The following is a 21,019-nucleotide window of genomic DNA, read 5'->3' on the forward strand; positions in this document are numbered from 1 at the left end:
GCAGTCATACAGTCATAGAGTCATAGAGTCATAGAGATGTACAGCATGGAAACAGACCTTCAGTCCAACCCGTCCATGCTGACCAGATATCCTAACCCAATCTAGTCCCACCTGCCAGCACCCAGCCCATATCCCTCCAAACCCTTCCTATTCATATACCCATCCAAATGTCTTTTAAATGTTGCAATTGTAACAGCCTCCACCACATCCTCTGGCAGCTCATTCCATACACGTACCACCCTCTGCGTGAAAAAGTTTCCCCTTAGGTCTGTTTTACATCTTTCCCCTCTCACCCTAAACCTATGCCCTCTAGTTCTGGACTCCCTGACCCCAGGGGAAAGACTTTGTCTATTTATCTTATCCATGCCCCTCATAATTTTGTAAACCTCTATAAGGTCACCCCTTGGCCTCCGAACCTTGTTGAGGCTGGAGCCATCACACCAGTACATTATCCAGCTCCTCTTCGGGCTCTTATTGCCTTGACAAAATCTCGCACTCTTGTTCCTTACTGATACAAGTGTTGCTGGGTACTCCAAAGTTGTGAAATGTCCATGCTACAGATATTACAACTGTTGTATAATTCATCTTTTATCCTACATCTCACAGCAATTGCAGAGAGCACAAAGCAACCATTTTAATAGTCACTCACATTGGACATGTTATGATCTCACCATTTCCCTGCGAGGGCAAGACCATTTTCAAGTCCAACCACATTTGTATTTTATATCAACAACACACTAAGTTCTGAATGAGCATGAATGGGCAGCTTACCAATCAGAGGTGGGAAATCCAGCAGTTTTGTAGTTGAACCAAGCCAGATGAATACTGTAGAGGAGGAGGATGAGACTCTGTCATGAGCCCATTGAGTTTCCATGAGGAGGTCAGTTGGAGCCATGAGGAAACATGAATCCCACAAAAGTAACAGATCCAGTTGAAAAAGCCACTTCACTCCGAAGTCTGAGGCCTGTTGTCAATAGGTAGATTATGCCCATGCACACTCTCTCCTATACACTGATGGTTGGAGCTTAAAAATGTGTTGCTGGAAAAGTGCAGCAGGTCAGGCAGCATCAAAGGAACAGGAGAATCAACGTTTCGGGCATTCTCCTGTTCCTTTGATGCTGCCTGATCTGCTGCACTTTTCCAGCAACACATTTTTAAGCTCTGATCTCCAGCATCTGCAGTCCTCACTTTCTCCTAACTGATGGTTGGAGTTCTGGTTCGACAACTAGCAAAGTAAGATAGAAACTTTCCTCATAGCTGCAGAGTCAACCGTCAGGGTAAGGTATTTGTCATTTCGCATTGAGAGGGGGAGGGACTTTTTCTCTTTAGTGGTTGCGAATCTCTATCCCAGCTAGCTGTGGATGACTCAGGCATTAAATATATCCAACACCAAGATTGGTAGATTTTTGGGCACTAAATAATGGGAATAGAGCGGTGTGGCAGCACCCAATACCATGAGAACCGCTTGTTATTTAATTATAAACTAGCAAAAATCACAAGATAGAATCTTCCCCTCTCTCACACCAGGTGAAGAATAGCTGGGAACCTTGTGTCACTTTTCTATGGGCGATCAGGCACTTACAGGGCCAATGTCAGACCTTCCATTCGATTGAGGCCCCACTAGGCTGAAAATTCTCTCCTTGAGAACTGTCAGCCAAATAGTGGTCAGCAGCGCTCTGTTGCTGGCTGTGCCATTGGGAGCAGTAACTGCTGCAGGTTATACTCTGAGATCTTCACCAAGATCCATTGCTAAATCTCCTATAGGTTATAAGCTATTGGCAAGCCTGATGGAGTCCAGGACTAATTGGTTTTAAGTTGCTCATTAATAAACCTAACTGACATTCTACGGCTAGTAAATGACATTCTTGTTTTGACCCCTTTCCACTTTCCCTTTCCCACTTACTTATGGGCAGTTTTTACCTGATGGGGAATTGGGCACATGTACCCCTGCACACTTCTGCCAGCCACCCATCCTTCATGCCCACTTGAGCAGATCCTGCCAACAGAATACAGAGTCCAAAGAAGCTACGCAAATTTGGAAATCCTATTTATCGAAAACAGAATCTGATTTATTTCATCAGTTCAAAACACCATGGCTTGATAACTCAGGCATTTCAAATAGAAATTGAGTGCTCTCGCATTTGCGTACAAGAATCCTTGGAGCAGAAAATGATAAAATTCCATTCTGGTAACATAGGCCTTGGATCATTTCCATTATTGAAGAGTAATTCTATTCCATAATCGAATGTCTTCTCAAAAAAAGTGTTTTTGGTAAGACATTTATGTAATTTTTTTGTCTTCTTTTTATTAGATGCAAACTAGGAAAGTTTTAATAAAATTCTTTTGGAAGATGTACAGCATTTGTTGCACCTCCCCTTTCCCCAACTTCCAAAGAAATGTCTCCTGTTTATCGAATGCTTAAACATGCCACCCATGGAGCAGTTGTGTTGATCTATGTGGTATCTTTCATTGCTGCATCCTCAGACATCTCACAGCATTTCACAAACACTGAATACTTTCTTGATGTTTCTCCAATTACATAAATATGGAAACATCATGAGCCGGTGCGTGGTGAAATTCCCTCCTGCCTGCCCCTGGGGAATCGACCAAAGGGCTAGATTTTTTGCAATGATGCAAGGGATATCTGGCTTAGTCCAATAGCACTGGCATGCTGTCTCATCCCATGTTTGCCTGAGAGGAGTGGGAGTGAGGTGTAATTTGCATATCTGTGGTTTACAGAGGCAATTTTCATTAGAGGGATTTTCAAAACATGACTTCTGGCCTTTAGGCATTTACGTGAAAGGTGTAAAGCTCCAGGAGTTAGTTGGAGAGGTAGGATGCATTTTGAGAGGGACCCAGGTAGATATCAGTGCCCTTTGGGATTGTTAAAGTTAGGCATGTTACAGTGTCCTTAAAAAGAACAACCTGCAGTTGACAAAAAAAGTGTTTTCAAGTTTACTGGTTGTCTATTGACTTAAGCCTGTGGCTATCAATATGCGATTAGTGTTGCATGACTGATCCCATAACCAATCATTATCACAGTGAAAGTCTTGCAAGTTCACAGATTGATTGACAGCTCAATGTTTTTGATGTCAGGTTATGAATGCAGATGTGTTCTTCCAGAAAGGATTGCACTGGAATAAAATGTTTGCTTTCATTAGAGATTGACTCCTTGAAACAATGGGATTTTATCAACTGGAGTGCTTTATTTAAAGATAAAGTCACAGTAGATATCTGTAACTTTTATTTCATCTCACAAGGCCTCCTGAGGGGTGGCATGATGGCTCAGTGGTTAGTACTGTTTCCTCACAGCACCAGGGACCCAGGTTCAATGCCACCCTTGGGTGACTGAGTGGAGTTTGCATATTCTCCCTGTGTCTGTGTGGATTTCCTCTGGGTGCTCCTGTTTCCTTTCATAGTCCAAAAATGTGCAGGTTAGGTGGATTGACCATAGTCTCCAGGAATGTGCTGGCTGGGTGGATTAGCCATGATTTCAGGGATCGGATGGGCTGGGGCTGGGGCTGGGTCTGGGTGGGATGCTCTTTGGAGGGTCAGTGTGGACCTGAATGGCCTGCTACCACACTGTAGGGATTCTATGATCTGTCCATGGTGAATGCTCAGTGAGATGGTGTGGAGGGTTAAATGGGAAAGGACTGGTATAGAGTAGACAAGGTTTTCCATGAGCCCGCTCCAAGTTGACCTCAGGGCTATGTAGAGTCAAAAAGGATGCTGCTGGAAAAGCACAGCAGCTCAGGCAGCATCTGAAGAGCAGGAGAGTCGATATTTTGAGCATAAGCCCTTCATCAGGGATAAAGGCCTTATGTCCGAAACATCGACTCTCCTGCTCCTCAGATGCTGCCCGAGCTGCTGTGCTTTTCTAGTGCCACGCTTTTCGACTCTAACTGTCCAGCATCTGCAGTCCTCACTTTCTCCATAAGGGCTATACACAGAGTTACAAGAGTTGACATGTGTATTGCCTAGTATATACACCGGAGATGAGAGAATGTGAGGGCTTTCAGTTCATTGTTTTTCCTTTTTTTTGCCAAGTAAACGACACAACACTGAGGAAGGCCATTCACATAGCTCTCCTCAGCACCTGGCAGCCCATGTGACTGGGTCTGAACTACGTTTGGGGTTTAATGTGTCTAACTCCCATTAGGACGTGTCTCTGAGTGAAATTTGCGCTCCCATGTACAATTCTGTTGTAAGGTCATGTACAATTCTGTTGTAAGTCTTTGTTGTGCTTTGTCATGTGAATAAATTTCTACTGCCTGTCCCCATTTTTTACTTTGAAGAATATAGATCCAGGGAGTCTTCTGGACTGTTGTATAAAACATTTCTAGTTCACTCATGACCTCTAGAAAAGGAAATCTCATTTCCTTATCAAGTCTGGTATATACCTAACTCCACACAGTCATAGAAACACAGAGTCATACAGCACAGAAACAGACCTTCGGTCTAACCATAACATAATCCCAAACTAAACTAGTCCCACCTGCCTGCTCCTGGCCCATATCCCTCCATCCCTTTCCTATTCATGTACTTACCCAAAAGTCTTTTAAATGTTGTAACTGTACCCATATGCACCACTTACTCTGGAAGTTCATTCCACCCGCCAACCTCCTTTTGCGTTAAAAAATTGCCTCATGTCTTTTTTACATCTCTCTTCTCCCATCTTAAAAATGTGCCCCCTAATCTAGAAATCCCCCATCCTAGGGAAAAGACAACTATCATTAATTTTATTGATACCCCTCATTATATTATAAGCCTCTATCAAGTTGCCTCTCAACCTCTTAACCTCCAGTGAAAAAAGTCACAACCTACCCAGCCTTTCTTTATAACTCAAACCTTCCGTACCTGGCAACATCCTAGTAAACCTGTTCTGAACCTTCTCCAGCTTGATAATGTCCTTCCTATAACTGAGCTACCAGAACTGGACACAGTATTCCTGAAGAGGCCTCACCAATGTCCTGTCCAACATTAATATGAGTTCCTGACTGCTGTATTCAAAGGTCTGAGCAATGAAGCCAGTGTGCCAAACGTATTTTTAACCACTCCGAAAATGTGTGACACAATCCTCAAAGAATTATGTACCTGCACCGTTAGGTCCCTCTGATCCACAACACTATCCATGGCCCTAACGTTAATTGTATTAGTCCCACTCTTGTTTGTTATACCAAAATGTATTACCTTGCATTTATTTAGATTGAACTCCATCTTGCCATTTTTGAGCCCATTGACCCATTTGATCAGATCCTCAGTAATGTGGTTGATTATTAACTGCTTTCTGAAATAACTTATTGAGACACTCAATTGCATTCAAATACTTTGCTCAACATTATCCTTTCAGGGCAGTGTCTGTTGTGCTGCAGCTCCGACACCTTGAGAATTAATAAAATGAATTAGAATTTAACTTTTTCACATTCTTTGAAAGAGGAGCCCTGGATTGCAAGTACAGTTTAGGACTATTCCTTCGATTTTTGTGCAGGATGTATAACAAGTATTCCAGGAAAGGACAATACATACTAGCAGTCTGTTACTAAACCCTGGTCACCTTCTGGAAGTGATCCTTTTCTCAATACCCCCTCCCACCTCCACTATCACCTAGCAACCTGCGAGAATGAGAGAAGGGAGCTATCTAACAAAGGTAAAAATGAGGATTGCAGATGCTGGAAACCCAAGTCTGGATTAGAATGGTGCTGGAAAAGCACAGCAGGTCAGGCAGCATCCAAAGAGTAGGAAAAGGAAACCTCTATACCGAATGAAGGGCTTTTGCCCGAAATGCTGATTTTCCTGCTCCTTGGATGCTGCCTGATCTGCTGTGCTTTTCCAGCACCACTCTAATCCAGCTATCTAACAAAGCAAAGCTGTGAAGATCGATTACATATCCAAGGCCAAGCAACTAAAATTTGACGTAAAGTGAACGAATGTTCCGCAAACCATTGAAAAAGAACTGAAGTGAGGACTGTTTGAAAGCTCCTTATTCTGCACAATGTTTAATGTCGTGACTCGTCCCTTTCTTGCAGCTCTACAATAAGGGAATCTGTTTTGAATTCTTTATAAATGTATGTGTATTTTTTTGTTCCGTCTTTTATGAAAATAAAAACAAGATGTACAATGTAAGAGCTAATATTTTCCCTGGTAAAAATGATAGTAACTTTATCGTGGCAAAAATATTGATTGTTATGACTGGGTCACTTCCTTATTTTATTTAAATTTCAAAACAATTAGAAATAATAAAATGTTAGAAATAAATTTGAAAATTGTAAATAACATCATTTCAAAGTGTTACCTGCTGATAATAAATATTAGGAATGGATTTTCTATGAATTGTTTACAACAACTTGCACATTGTAGCTAACATTACAGACAGAAACCTGATGTGACGGGGGGTATCTTGGACAAGCGTCATGTATTCCAAGGAGTAAGGTCATAAATTTGTTGAATCATCTGTGTTATGTATGAACTCAGTTTATATTATTACTCACTCATGTTACAGCACGGGGTAAACTCTTCTGCAAATTGAACCAAACACACTGAAAAGCTCACCTCGCCTCATCATCTGTTAAAGTATGAGTGACAGAGAATGACCTAAATTCTACTATTTAAAGAAAAAATAGCAATTTTATGCTTTAACTCCAAAAGAGAACATTAAACAACAACTATCTCCAACTGTAAGCCTCCTTTGTCTTAATGATTTATCTACTTCCAACTCTATAACAGTATACTGATCTGATTAAAGCCCCCATAAAATTTACAGCAAATCAAGTTTCAAAACCAGCAGCAGTGTCAATCCTCCTCTGTAGATCTCCCTGGGTCATATTCGGTCTTCTGCTGCAAAGATGTTTCACATGAAAACAATATCTTTGAGAGAGAATGTTTTTGAGTAGCAGTTGTTCGATGGCAGAAGGTGCTCTTTCTCTGGCTAACTGTCCAAAATGCCTGCTTTTATACCCCAAAACATTGGATCATCTCATTGGTTTGATCTTGTCAAAACAGTAAAATTCAAGTTCGATTGGGTTTTAGTATCTTGGGGCATAATTTAATCTAATTGGTTGAATTTGATTGGTGTGTAAATAACTCAGAACCTGAGCTACATCTCAAATGTTACATCTTTAAATTATCCAGCACACTTTGTGCCTGCAGTCAGTGACATGAGAGGCATGCCAGCCTTTCAACTTTCACTCCGTCTTAAAGGTACAGGACATGCCTTCAGCTCCACAATACTCATGACTGTTGACAAAACAGAGTTTGTAAGGTAGATTTTTATCTGGTGGTTTGGCAGCAAACGGTAGATGGGCAATTCTACTGGAAGGAAGCTCAATTGCTTCTGTGGGCTGGAACACCACAATATCAGAAGACTAAATTTTTTAAAAAATCAACTTATTCAGAGTTGTTATCACACACAGGATTTGATCCTGGGGTTGGGTGGTTCAGAGGTAGAGACACTACCACTTCGCCACAACAACCTTTTAGGCTGACCAAGCTTTGAGGAAGGTGTAGCAGGTTACAAAGTTGCTGTTGTGGATGTACACTCTAAGTTATTCCAACTCCACAAAAATAAACCTAGCCTAAAAACTGAAAGAACGGCAGATGCTGGAAATCAAAGGCTGTGGGGATGTTATGGGAATGAAGGAGGAGTGGATCAGGATGTCCCAGTGGAAGGCTGACAAGGAAGGGGAGGGAAATATGTGTCTGGTGGTGGCATCCTGCCAGAGGTGGCGGAAGTGGTGGATAATGATCCTCTGGATGTGGATGCTGGTGGGATGGTAGGTGAGGACAAGAAAGACCCGATTGTTGTGGGAGGGGAGAAAGGGTGTGAGGGCTGATGGACTGGAGATGGGTTGGATCCGGCTGAGGGCCCTATCAACCACAGTACTGGGGAATCTTTGGTTAAGGAAGAAAGTGGACATTTCAGAGGCACCCTTGTTGAAATTGGTATCATCAGAACAGATGCAACAGAGACAGAGGAACTGGGAGAATGGAATAGATTATTTGTAGGCCCACGCTTCCTTCCATCCCAACACATCCCAACAGCCTCACAGCATCTTGTGCTATAATTCACAGAAGGTGTAGCACCTGCATGTTTAGTTCCTCTCTCCTCAATATCCCAGGGCCCAAACGCTGCTTCCATGTGAAGCAGCACTTTAGCTGCACTTCACACAATCTAATCTACTGCATTCGCAGTGATGCACAGGTCAAATCACATCCAGAGAGGAAGTGCAGTGGCTAAAGGACTGGTGCAGAGCCAACGATTTGTCTGTGAACATAGACAAGACAAAAGAGATGGTTGTTGACTTCAGGATGGCACGGAGCAACCATTCTCTGCTGGACATCGATGGTCCCCCGTAGAGATCATGAAAAGCACCAAAATTCTTGGTGTACACCTAGCAGAGAGAATCTCACTTGGACCTCAACACCAGCTCCATAGCCAAGAAAGCCCAACAGCATCTCTACTTGCTGCTGGGCACCCTTGTTGAAATTCCATCCCCCCATCCTCACCACATTCTACAGAGGGTTCATTGAGAGTACCCTGAGCTGCTACATCACTGCCTGATTCGGGAATTGCACTGTCTTGTATCATAAGACCCTACAAAGGATAGTGAGGACAGTTGAGAAGATCATTGGGGTCTCTCTTCCCTCCATTACAGACATTTACACCACATGCTAAGTCCACAAGGCTGATCATTGTGGAAGACCCCTTACTCAAACTCTTCTCCCTTCTCCCTTCTGCCATCTGGCAGAAGATACCAGAGCATTCGGTCTCTCACAGCCAGACTGCACAACAATTTCTTCCCCCAAGCCGTCAGGCTTCTTAACACAGTATGATCAGACTCTTTCTCATCCAAAGTTCTTTGCACGATTTCGAATTGCTACTGGAAAAATGTCTACTATTACACTGTAATAATTCTTCGATTACACTGTGACTTGTGTGTTTTGTACTTCTTATGTACTTCTTTTGTACTTCTATGGGCGGCACAGTGGCTCAGTGGTTAGCACTGCTGCCTCACAGCACCAGGGTCCCAGATTCAATTCCAGCCTTGGGCAACTGTCTGCATGGAGTTTGCACATTCTCCCTATATCTGCATGGGTTTCCTCTGGGTGTTCCGGTTTCCTTCCCACAGTCCAAAGATGTGCAGGCCTGGTGAATTGGCCATGCTAAATTACCCATAGTGTTAGGTGCATTGGTCAGAGGGAAATATGTCTGGGTGGATTACTCTTCAGAGAGTTGGTGTGGACTTGTTGGGCCGAAGGGCCTGTTTCCACACTGTAGGGAATCTAATTATGCTGTGTACAATTGTGTAGTTTGTGCTGCCGATGTGGCACCCTTGGTCCTGGAGGAACCCTGCCTCTTTTTTACTGTATCAGTTGCATATGGTAGGAATGACAAATAAAAGCTACTCGACTCAACTCGTCTCTACAATGTGGGCTCCTCTACATTGGGGAAATTAAGTGCAGACTGGGTGACCACTTTGCAGAACATCTACGTTCTGCTCACAAAAATGACCCTGAGTTTAGCTCTGCCTGCCACTTCAACACATCATCATGTTCCCTGGCCAACATCTCTGTCTCAGGCTTGCTACAGTGTTCCAGTGAAACTCAGTGCAAGCTGGAAGAACAGCACCTTATTTCCACTTGGGGACTCTGCAGCCTTCTGGACTCAATATTGAGTTCAACAATTAAAGGGCTTGAGGTCGTGATTACCCCAACTCACACACAACAGGCCTTGCCATCACGTCGGCTGCTCCCACATACAAAATATTGTCAGCTACTAATAACTATCATTAGTAGCTCTCTCTTTAACCACTCCTTTATCTGTCCAACTGTTTTTCTCTCTCTTTGGGCTCCATCTCTACCCATTGTTTACTCTTCCCTTCTCCCACCCCATCTTCTCTATAAATATCTACCTTTTCCTAGTTTCCATCAGTTTGGAAGAAGGGTCACTGGACTGAAAACATTAACTTTGATTTCTCTCCACAGATGTTGCCAGACCTGTTGAGTTTTTGCAGCAACTTCTGTGAATAAACTTAACCTTATTTTTTCATACTTTCTATTTTCTGTTTGATATTTGCTGTGATAATTGCAAAATGGGCCCAGGTAAGCCGCTCCAGCCCTGTTTATATATTAAAATATTCAATGAACTGGAACAGGTACCTGTACTGACCTCCCCATGGACGATCCCTTTGATAATGATATAAAGAATATAGTGATAATAATGATGTAAAGGGTATATTCAACGATATTATAACAATTATGGCATACTGTGGCTGTTGACATCTCAGTGCATGCACATTAAGTTTGTAATTAGTAGCACAGAGACAGAGGAAATAAGTTCCTGGATCTAGAGTGTCTGGACATTTAAAACATGATGAGGAGTCAAGGATGAGGTTGGCTCACTAATTTGAGGCTCATTGTGTTGGGAGTAATATATTGATGTGTGTTATTTAACAGACTGAAAATAGAGAACAGGAATAAACAAGTCATTTTTAGATTCACAGGCTGAAACTAGTAGTGTATCATAGAAGAATAGAAAATCTTGGACACTAACATTATATTCCTTGCACCAGATCCCTCTCCCTCCAGGTCAGTTTTTTTTTCAAGAAGGCATCCACTTCCTTTTTAAATGTGTTGAGTATGTCTACCTCTCCTTTTGAGCAGTGGTACCACAAAAATCAGTGCTTAGGCCTTAGTTGCACGCAACCTCTCTGAAGGATTGTGATGTGGTGACCAGTTCAGGAATGTGATGGAATACTTCCCACTTGTCTGAATGAGTGCAGCTCTAACCACATTCAAGAAGCTTGACACCATCCAGGACAAAGCATCCCATTTGATTGGCACTGGATTCACATACATCCATTGCCTCCACCACTGACTCTCAGTAGCAGCAATGTATACAATTTGCAAGATGCACTGCAGAAATTCATCAAAGATCCTTGGACAGCACCTTCCAAACTCCTGACCACTTCCATCTAGAAAGGTAAGGGCAGCAAATATGTGGGAATACCACCACATGTGAATTCCCCTCCAAGCCACTTACCATCCTAAATTGGAAATATCCCGCCGTTCCTTCACTGTCACTGGGTCAAAATCTTGGAATTCTCTCCCTAATGGCATTGTGGGTCAACCTACAGCATATAGACTTGAGCAGTTCAAGAAAGCAACTTAGTACTACCTTTCCAAAGGCCACTAGGGATGGGAAATAAATGCTGGCCAGTTGGTAATGCCCAGTTCCTATGAGTGAAGGAAAAAAGAGGCATGTCCAAGTTTACTGATTATACTACGTTCAGTGGGAAAGTAGGCAGTGAGGAGAACAGAAAGAAGTTGTAAAGGCATATAAATATGTCAAATGATTGTGCAGTTGGCAGAAGATGAAGAAGTGTGAAATCAGCTGATTTGTCAGAAAGTACAACAAGGGTGATTTTGTTTTTAAATAATGAGAGACTTGATATTCAGAACAATCTGGCTGATCATGAAAATGAATCACAGTAATTTTGTGAGACAACTCCACGAAGGTCACCAAGTCACCTTTTGTTTACATGTGTATAGTCATGACACGGACCCAGCTAGCTCAGAGTTGGATCCTAGCATGAACAGAATCCCAACGCTCCTGTTTATATCCATCAGCCCGGGCTGCCTGATTGGACCAGGTTAACAGCCCCAACCAGGGAACTCATATTCTGTGAGGTCCACCTGGCTGACCTTGTTCCAATCACTGCATTTTGCAATGCAGATACAGCAAGCAAATGAGGTAAATAACTTATCAGCCTTTATCACAAAGGGAGTAGAATATAGGAATAAAACATCAAGTATTTTAATGAATGGGTCACAGGCCTTCCATTCTGTTTCTCTTTCTCTGAATGCTTCCATAACTACTGGATAATATACAAGTATGAGGAAAGAAATGTTACAGCAGTTATACAGGGCCTTTGGTGTTCCCAACCTGGAGTCTGTGGACAGTTTTGGTCTTTTTTATTTGCTGTTCACCGCTGTGGACACACTTGCCTTAGGGACAGTATGATGCATGTTCACTCGAGTTGTTCCTAGTATGAGGGAATTGTCTGATATCCCATAATACCTGGAATTTAGGAAAATGAGCAGTATTCTAACTGAGACTGATGATGTGAAGATTTCTGACATGCCTGGGCAGAAAGGTGCCCTCGAAATCTACGCCACAAATTGGAATACATTGCAAATTCAAATAAATAATTCACACAAACCAGGAAACTCAAACCTGGCATGAGACTCAACATTAAGCCTTCAACCAATCACTGCAAACTGAGCAGGTGTGACTTTTCATGGCCAGATGGATGGTGACTATTACAATGAGCGTTTAATGTTTTCTGATGGGCTGCTTTATGATCCAGTCAAATCTCCAACAACTGTATTTATTTTATGACACCATAATAACTTGTCCTCCGGTACTTCACAGAAGTGTTATAAAGGAAAAGCTGTCACAGATGTTGGTGAGATGACTAAAGCCTTGGCGAAGGAGCTGGGTTTCCAGGCATGTCTGAGGGAAGGAAGTGATGTAGCAAGACCTGGAAATGTGTGGAGAGAATCCCAGAGTTTAGGCCCGATGCACTTGAAGGCAAGGTCAGTAAAACAGAAGCAATTAAAATTGGGGATGCTCAAAAGGCCAGAATTAGAGAGTGTGGATACACCAGAGAATTATGGGGTGGAGGAGATTACAAAAAAATGTCAGCAGCAAAGCCAAAGAGGGAATTGAAAGTGAGGATATGAATCATAAAATCAAGATGATATTTGACTGGGGGCCAATATAGGTCAACAACATAGTGGCATTCGATAACAGGACATGTTACCAAGTATGTCTAATCGGTTTTGGATGACCTCAAAGTTACAGAGAGTAGAATGTGAAAGATAACCCAGGATTAGATGAACATAGACTAGAGTAATAAAGGCCTAATTGAGGGTTTCAGGTTAGCCAACACTAGGCAAAGTTGAACTCAGTTGATTGGATAGCCAATGCGGATCAGATTGGCGCTAACAGCATGATGTTCAATCACCATTCTGGCTGGGATGGATTCGGGATTTGCCTCCTTGAATTACCTGTGATGGAAGTTGTTGACCTATGAATTGGACCTGCTTTTTGGATAGAGGAGAATGTGTTAATGAATGCAAGACTAGATTTTGGGAGTTTTATTTCCCTGTTTAATGTGATCAATAGATTATTTGCAGTGTTTATGATCTTAGCTTTGATTTCCAAATAGTGTACATCCTCACTGCTCCTTCCTGTAGCTGAGAAAATCCTCCTAGTGACAGTGTGGCTTAGCCTTCCAAGAGGAATGTCTGACTGGTCTTTGCTGCCAGGCAAATCCGAGAAAATTGTTGAGAACAAAACCAGGACCTATTTGTTGCATTCATTGATCTGACCAAAGCATTTGACAAAATAAATCACAAAGCTCAGTGGACTCATAAGTAGAGATTTGAATGTCAAAGAACCTTCACCACAACCCAACAACTGTTTCATGGTGACAATCCTGGAATTGGCTTCAGTGGGAGATCTGGAGTAGACACTTTCAAAATCTGGCCTGCTGGCAAGCAAAGCTGTTTGATAGCCCGCATACTATTTACAATCTATCTATCTGTGTTTATGGCCCAAGATATTCTACTCTCTGGTGAGAATATGGGGCCTGACAGCAGTCTCGAATGTGTGGTGCTGGAATAGCACAGCCAGTCAGGCAGCATCTGAGGTGCAGGAGAATCGACGTTTTGGGCAAACGCCATTCATCAGGAATTCCTGACGAAGGGCTTATGCCTGAAATGTCAATTCTCCTGCTCCTTGGATGCTGCCTCATCGGCTGTCCTTTTCCAGCACCACGCTCTCGACTCTGATCTCTAGCATCTGCAGTCCTCCCTTTTTCCCTCCTGACAACAGTCAGGCAATGGCACTGAAGACCTACTGTGTGACTGGCCAAGCTGGACTTGTACAGCTCCAACATTGGCATCCACCTGACAATGTGGAAATTTGCATCAAAAGCCAGTCCAACTGAAGTACAACATTTAAAAGGCATGGTTATATGAATAGAAAGATGTGTAGAGGTATATTGGCCAAATGCTGGCAAATGGGACTAGTTCAGATTGGGAGATCTGGTTAGTGCAGATGAGTTGGATTGAAGGGTCTGTTTCTGTGGTGTTGGACTCTATGACTCTATTTCAAGGACATCTCTGCAGGGGTTCCTCAGATTAGGTGTTTTCTAACCAACATGTTCAAAGATGTTATTACACACCTCTGGAGCAAGTGGCAGTTGAACCTGGGTCTCCTGGTCCAGACATTCCCACTGCACCTTAAGAGCCTTAGCTACTCAGGGTAGTAACCTAGGCCCAGCCATCTTCAGCTCCTTCATCAATGAGCTTCCCTTCGTTAAAAAGGCAGAAGTGGGTTTGTTCACGGATGATTGTGCAATGTTCAGCACCACTGTAAATCCTGAGATATTGAAGCATTCTGTGTGCAAATGCTGCAAGACACCATCTGTGTTTAGGCTAATAAATGATAAAAACATTCATGTCACACAAATGCCAGACAATGACTTTCTCCAGCAACAGAGAATCTAACCATCGCCTGTTGGTATTCAATGATATTATCAACTACAAATCCCTGGCTATTCACATCCTGGGGAATACCAATGACCAGAAACTGAACTGAACCAGCTATTTCAATACTGTGAGCTGCTCTTCAGCAAGAGTAACTCGCTACCTCCCAAATCCTGTCCACCATCTACTAAGCACAAGTCAGAAGTGTGGTGTAATACTCTTCACTTGCCTGGATGAGAGCAGTTACAACAACACTCGGCTTGACACCATCCACGACAGAGCAGCCTGTTTGATTGACATCCCATCCATCACCTTCAGCATTAACTCATCACTGTCACTGGGTCAAAATCCCAGAACGCCATTCCTCGCAGCTTTGTGCCTATCTCAGCGAGAGATGAAATTTGGATGGAATTCTAAGGAGAGCTAGAATGGCATTGGTTGGAGGGGAGCAATGTTTCCTCTAGTGGCTGTGCATAGCATCCCTACTGTGTGGAAGCAGGCCATTCAGCCCATCGAGTGCATATTGACCCTCTGAAGAGCATCCTACCCAGACCCACTCCCCGCAGCCTATTCCTATAACCTCACATCTTCCCATGGCTAATCTATCTAGCTTGCACATCTTTGGATTGGGGGAAGAAACCAGAGGACCTGGAGGAAACCCATGCAGACTTAGGGAGAATGTGCAGATTCCAGACAGTCACCCGAGGGTGGAATCAAACCCGAGTCCCTAATGCTGTGAGGCAGTAGTGCTAATCACTGAGCCACCATGCTGCCCCAGTTATATACCAGCCTGGAATGTACTGTGATAGGGTTAGGGGTGAAATTAACAGACTGCTCATGGCTTCATGTTACCTCAGTGACTTCTAAAATGTAATCTGTCCTTGGACAAAATTGAGTTCAAATGAATTTGAATCCCACCCAAGTAGAACCCTTAGAATACTAGAGAATTATTTAGGATTGAGATAAGGAGAAATCTCTTCAGTCAAATAGTTATGAATCTTTGGCGTTCACCAGCCTGGAGAGATATGAAGTACATTTAAGAGATTGGCCAATTTTTGGATGATAAGTGAATCTATGGTATGGGACAGGAAGGTGCAGTTGAAGTAAAAGATCAGCTGTCATCTCACTGAATAGTAGAACAGGCTGTCTTTGTGTTAATGTATTTTTCAAAATGTAGTTGACATTGGCCCTACATTTTTAAGGTAGTTTCTTATTTTCTTGAGTTGATCTTAGACCATTTTGTAACTCTCCCCCTATATAGGATCATAGGGGAAATACAGGACAGAAACAAAATGTTCAGCTCTGGTTGGTGTGAAGCTGGATTTGACCCTCCACCCATCATTGCTCCTCTAAAGCTACTGTCAGAATCCTGTACTCCCTGCTCCCTCAGATACATGACCACTGTCCTCTGTGTGTCAGTGTGTTCCACATTCTAATCACTTTCGGTTGTATTGGTTGGTGACTTATATTTATGGCCTCTGGTTATGCTTTTCTCCATGAGTGGAAACATTCTCTTTGGGCAGAATTCTGTAGGGGTCTAAGTGTCATGGGCTAGGGCGAGATATGAAGCAGAATCAGGTGACAAATGCAGTGAGGCCCACCTCAACACTGGAAGCAACTTGTGCCATCTTTTATACTTTTCGCAAGCGGGGTGTTGAGATTCTCACAAAGTGGCTAATTGACGGTTGACAAGGAAACCAGAGTGAGCTTTATTCAAATGACCTCCGTTTTAGACACAAGGCACCAACATTCCGGGGCAGACTCCATGGGCCAGTCACGTGCACCCCATATCCATATTGGCATCTGACATGTGCCAGCCTCTGAAAACCTTCATGCCACATCCCTGAGCAAAATCTAGATACTTCTGCACTTTAATGCTGCTCTTTCAGTTGCACCAGCAACTATTATTGTCATACTGCGGCAAGAACACCGTGTGCTCAGGCTTAGGTACCCAACTCATGGACTGGGCCAGGCTGCATCTCCAGGCTATTTCCATCTGCCATAGAACTTGCTCACTTTGACTCTATCTGGATGCTCAGAGCATTCCTGTCATGCATGCTTTAAATTAGATTAGGTTCCCTACAGTGTGGAAACAGGCCCTTCGGCCCAACAAGTCCACACCAACCCTCCAAAGAGTAACCCACCCAGACCTATTCCCCTGCCCTATATTTATCCCTGACTAATGCACCTAGCCTACATATCCTTGAACACTATGGGCAAATCACCTAACCAGCACATCTTTGGACTGTGGGAGGAAACCCACACAGACACAGGGAGAATGTGCCAATTCCAACGGTTGGAATCGAACCCAGGACCCTGCTGCTGTGAGACAGCAGTGCTAACCACTGAGCCACCTTTGCCCTTCCTTTTTGTGCTTTACTTCCTTTAGCCAGAGCTACGAGGCTCACAGTGCTGCTGCTTGCCTTGCTGTTTAGTGCAGACACAAAGGCAGGAAGCTTTTCATGGTTGTGAGCAGACCTCAGCCAACTTTAATGGAGATAAACCTTTGCTCAAGGGATCAGGCACAATGAGTCAAAGACAGCATCAAATACCAGTCTAGGGCCCCTGAGGATGGCCAGAGTCAAGACCTTCACCACATAATGGTTGAGGATCTGAATTACAGGCAGCATACCACCCACCTTGTCTCTTTGTGCCTTATTTTGGTCAGTTTTTCTCATTGAATTAGAGAGACGCAGGTATTACAGGAGATGAAAATGTTACTGTTTGTACAGGTGTGTGGTATCCCGAGTGAGTAGATAGTACAGAGACAGATACATAGTTTGTGGTGTTGGGGTTAGGATGGGCAAAAGCAAATGAGGAATAGTGAGAGAGGCCTAACATGGGCCTCGCTGGGCAGTTGGTGCAGTAGCAGAAATAGAGGAGACGGTGACACTTACCCTGATGGAGTGGGGAAGGACATTAACTTGCCTCCTACAGTGCTGAGCATTCCTCCAGATGGCTGAGACTCTATAACCTGGGTGATAACCTTGGACCAGGCTGGCATTGTGTGATGTCATGGCCTCCACTCCTGGTCCTCGGGGAATAGAAGGTCTCTTCGGGACATCCCCCTGTCACTGTGTCTATGGCTCAAATGTTAACATCCATGCAGGGTAGCGTCTCCATTGTCTTCCTGTCCTTTTCATAAAATGACAACTACGACTGCATGTAGTGCTGTGTGTGGTCTAACCAAGGCTTGATACATGTTGAACACAGATTCCTTAATTTTCAACTCTACAACTTATATGAAGATAAGCTGACGTGATCTGGATTAATTTCCTCACATTTAGTAAGGATGAGATCATCAGTTTTGAGAGGAAATTCCTCTTTTAGTAACCGTTTGAGGGTATCAGCTGTTGTCTATAGTAAGCAGCTGTGGGAATGCACAGCTTCACAATGATCAAGTGTGACTGTGTTAGTGTAGGATTAGTAATGGAGAAGAACAAACAATTCCTGCTTCTGTTGAGAGAGGAAGAAGCATGGCTACTTCTGGCAAGCTGCGATCCCAAAAGTTATCCATCTTACTATTTATCAATCATTCCATGTGGCTATTCCTTTTGTCCATAGATCCGCCTATCTGCATGCCTGATGGTTTCCATGTATCATACAATTGTCTGTCTCTTGCACCATCAAAATGATGTGGTCTGTGTTAAACCTTCTTAAAGAGAACTTGTATTTTCAGCAAAGACATTATAAAATGTTGTAAGGAATTCCTGCCAGTCTACTTATTGTATAGTTGTCACTCCTTAAAAAGACAAAAGCACGGAAGATGGTTACATGTTTCAGTTCTATTTTATGTTACAGTCAACACATATAGTTATCTGCTCAAATGTTCCATCTTAAACTTCCGTTTGCTTTTCTCACTGCAGGCAGCTGGAGTAATCCAGCACAAAAAAAGCATTTTCCATTCTATGTGTAATAACTAGTTTCCTTTTCACTAGCAGAACAATTCCACTTTGTTCTGTGAAATAAAGCTACATTCTGTGAAAACAGAAAGAAAGAATGAACGTTATCTCCGACATCTCCAGCTAATCTAGTTGTATAATGAATTCTCAACAACCTACAGTGACATTTTTGCACAGGGACGTGTGACTTGAATGGCATTTTTAGTTTTGTTCTTAAAACATAGAGCGAAGACAGGCTGGCTGTGTGCTGGGACCTTTCTATCCTTATGTAATTCATGTACAACAGTGCATGCTGAAAGGACATGTTCAAATGCATGCTTTTGAATTTTTTTGGTTTGTATAAATCATTCATGAGCAGCAATATTTTTCAAATTGCTTTCTACCAATGACTGAGGAGATTAAACCAGGGACAGAGAATCATTGTCATGTAGTTACCAGGTCGTGATGGTTCCATAATGACAAGGGAATCAGACATTACCGTAATTATTGGATATGGTACAATCAGCACTGTTTTTGTTGGGCAAAACTTTAACCTTGACACAATATCACCAGCATGATATATTTTTGGATCTGGCATAGGACCAAATACTGTAAACTACTGTAAAGTAGTTTTGTTCAACACAAAGCAAGATAATGTTATCAGTTCAGATAAAAGTAAGACGCTAATATTATTGCATTTTAAGGATGAAGGAATGAGGAGTAAATGTCGTTAATTGTCAGGCTTTGCAACTTTTCCATAACTCCCAGATAGATTTACTGCTCACAACACCTACAAAAACAGAAGAATATTGTTAAGCAGAGAGTTTTCAATGGGAACGGTTGCTCTAACTTGAACATTATTGTAATTCTGAAGAAATCATGAAAATCAATGATACGTCTCTAAGGCTTCACATGTGGTAAATGTCTGAACTCAACAAAGAAATAAAATACAGCACCATACAGTAAATTCTTGTATATCACTTTAACTTGAATAACATGTTGTCTGTGGCATAACATAGTTGTTGTTATAATCGTGTCCAATGTACTGATGGTCATAATTCCACACTAATTTTAATGTATTGATTTATCTTTGGACTACACCCTTTAGCTTGTATCACCACTGCTGACTTCCAACTAAGCTGCCAGTACAAAGGAAACAGCAAGTAATGCTCAAACAGACAGCCGGCAGAGTGCCACATCATTACTTTATAGAACTCATAAATAGTATCTATTTATTTGTTTTTGGGATATGGCACCATCAAATTTATTACACATCTCTAGTTTCCCTTCCTTTTAAGGTAGTAGTTGTTTGTACAAACGAGAGGTTAATTAGGATAGACTTGGAAAGAATGGCAAAGTCACATCCCAGAAACACATCAGTGAAGCAAAAACAAAGACTTACATTTGTATAACACTTTTCCTCACCACTGGATGTCTTGGGACATTTTAATTTGAATTAGAATCCCTACCTTGTGGAAATAGGTCCTTCGGCCCAACAAGTCCACAACGACCCTCCGAACAGTATCCCACCCAAACCCATTCCCCTACATTTACCCCTGACTCATACACCTAACCTATACATCCGTGAACACTATGGGCAATTTAGCATGGCTAATTCGCTTACGTGCACATCTTTGGATTGTGGGATGAAATGGGAACATTCGGAGGAAACCCACGCAGACGCGGAGAGAATGTGCAAACTCCATACAGACAGTTGCCTGTGGCAGGAATCGAACCCGCGGCTGTGGTGCTGTGAGGCACCAATGCTAACCACTGTTGACCACGATACCAGGGATAATTCTTCTACTCCTATCCCAGGAAGTTTCATGTGATATTTTATGTTTGCCGAAGTGGATGGATTGGGCCTCAGTTTAACTTTCATTCAAAAGCTAGCACCTCTGAAAGTGCAGCACTCTGTGCTTTGGAGTGGTAGTTTTTTTTAGTTTCAAGCTCATGCTCAAGAGTGGGACGGCAATGTGGAATCTTATGTTTCAGGGCCAAATGAGCGACTAACTGAGCCACAGCATTCCGTTGGCTTTCATAATAACTCAGCAAGCTTTCATGTTCATTTTTGTTGGTTCCAATTCACTCTTATAACTTGTCATGGGTGGATTTAAACTTGGGAACTCTGGTATCTTAACTACAGTCTTACAGATTGTACCTCTGTCTAGCTTAGGGTGGTGCTGGAAAAGCACAGCAGTTCAGACAGCATCCGAGGAGCAGGAAAATTGATGTTTTGGGCAAAAGCCCTTCATCAGGAATAGAGACAGAGTGCCTGCAGGGTGGGAGAGGTTGTACCTCTGCAATCTGGCAGCTTGTGAGCAGGCCCTTTACTGAATCACAGGCGGTTACACGACAGCACAGGTGCTTTCAAACATGAAATGAGATGTAAAGCAGTTATTTTAGAGAATTAACTTCTTTACCTGCCAGTTAAATCCCTACTTTATCAATGTTGGAGTCTTCATGTTGTTCATGACCTTCTGGTTTTAGCAAGTGCAGACTGGGGCCAAGAACACGGATACTGGGAATACTGTGGGTGTCAGAATTACTGTGGACCACAGAGGTAACCAGACCAGAGAGTGTTG

General features: G+C 42.7%; 1 protein-coding gene across 15 annotated transcripts in view; it reads left to right on the top strand.

Moving 5' to 3' along the window:
* LOC140476045 (LIM and calponin homology domains-containing protein 1-like) overlaps nt 1-21,019 on the top strand; it is a 363,907-nt gene that overhangs the window by 111,349 nt on the left and 231,539 nt on the right. The window lies entirely within an intron of this gene.

The sequence above is a fragment of the Chiloscyllium punctatum genome, chromosome 1 (genome assembly GCF_047496795.1).
Source record: "Chiloscyllium punctatum isolate Juve2018m chromosome 1, sChiPun1.3, whole genome shotgun sequence".
NCBI lineage: Eukaryota > Metazoa > Chordata > Chondrichthyes > Orectolobiformes > Hemiscylliidae > Chiloscyllium > Chiloscyllium punctatum.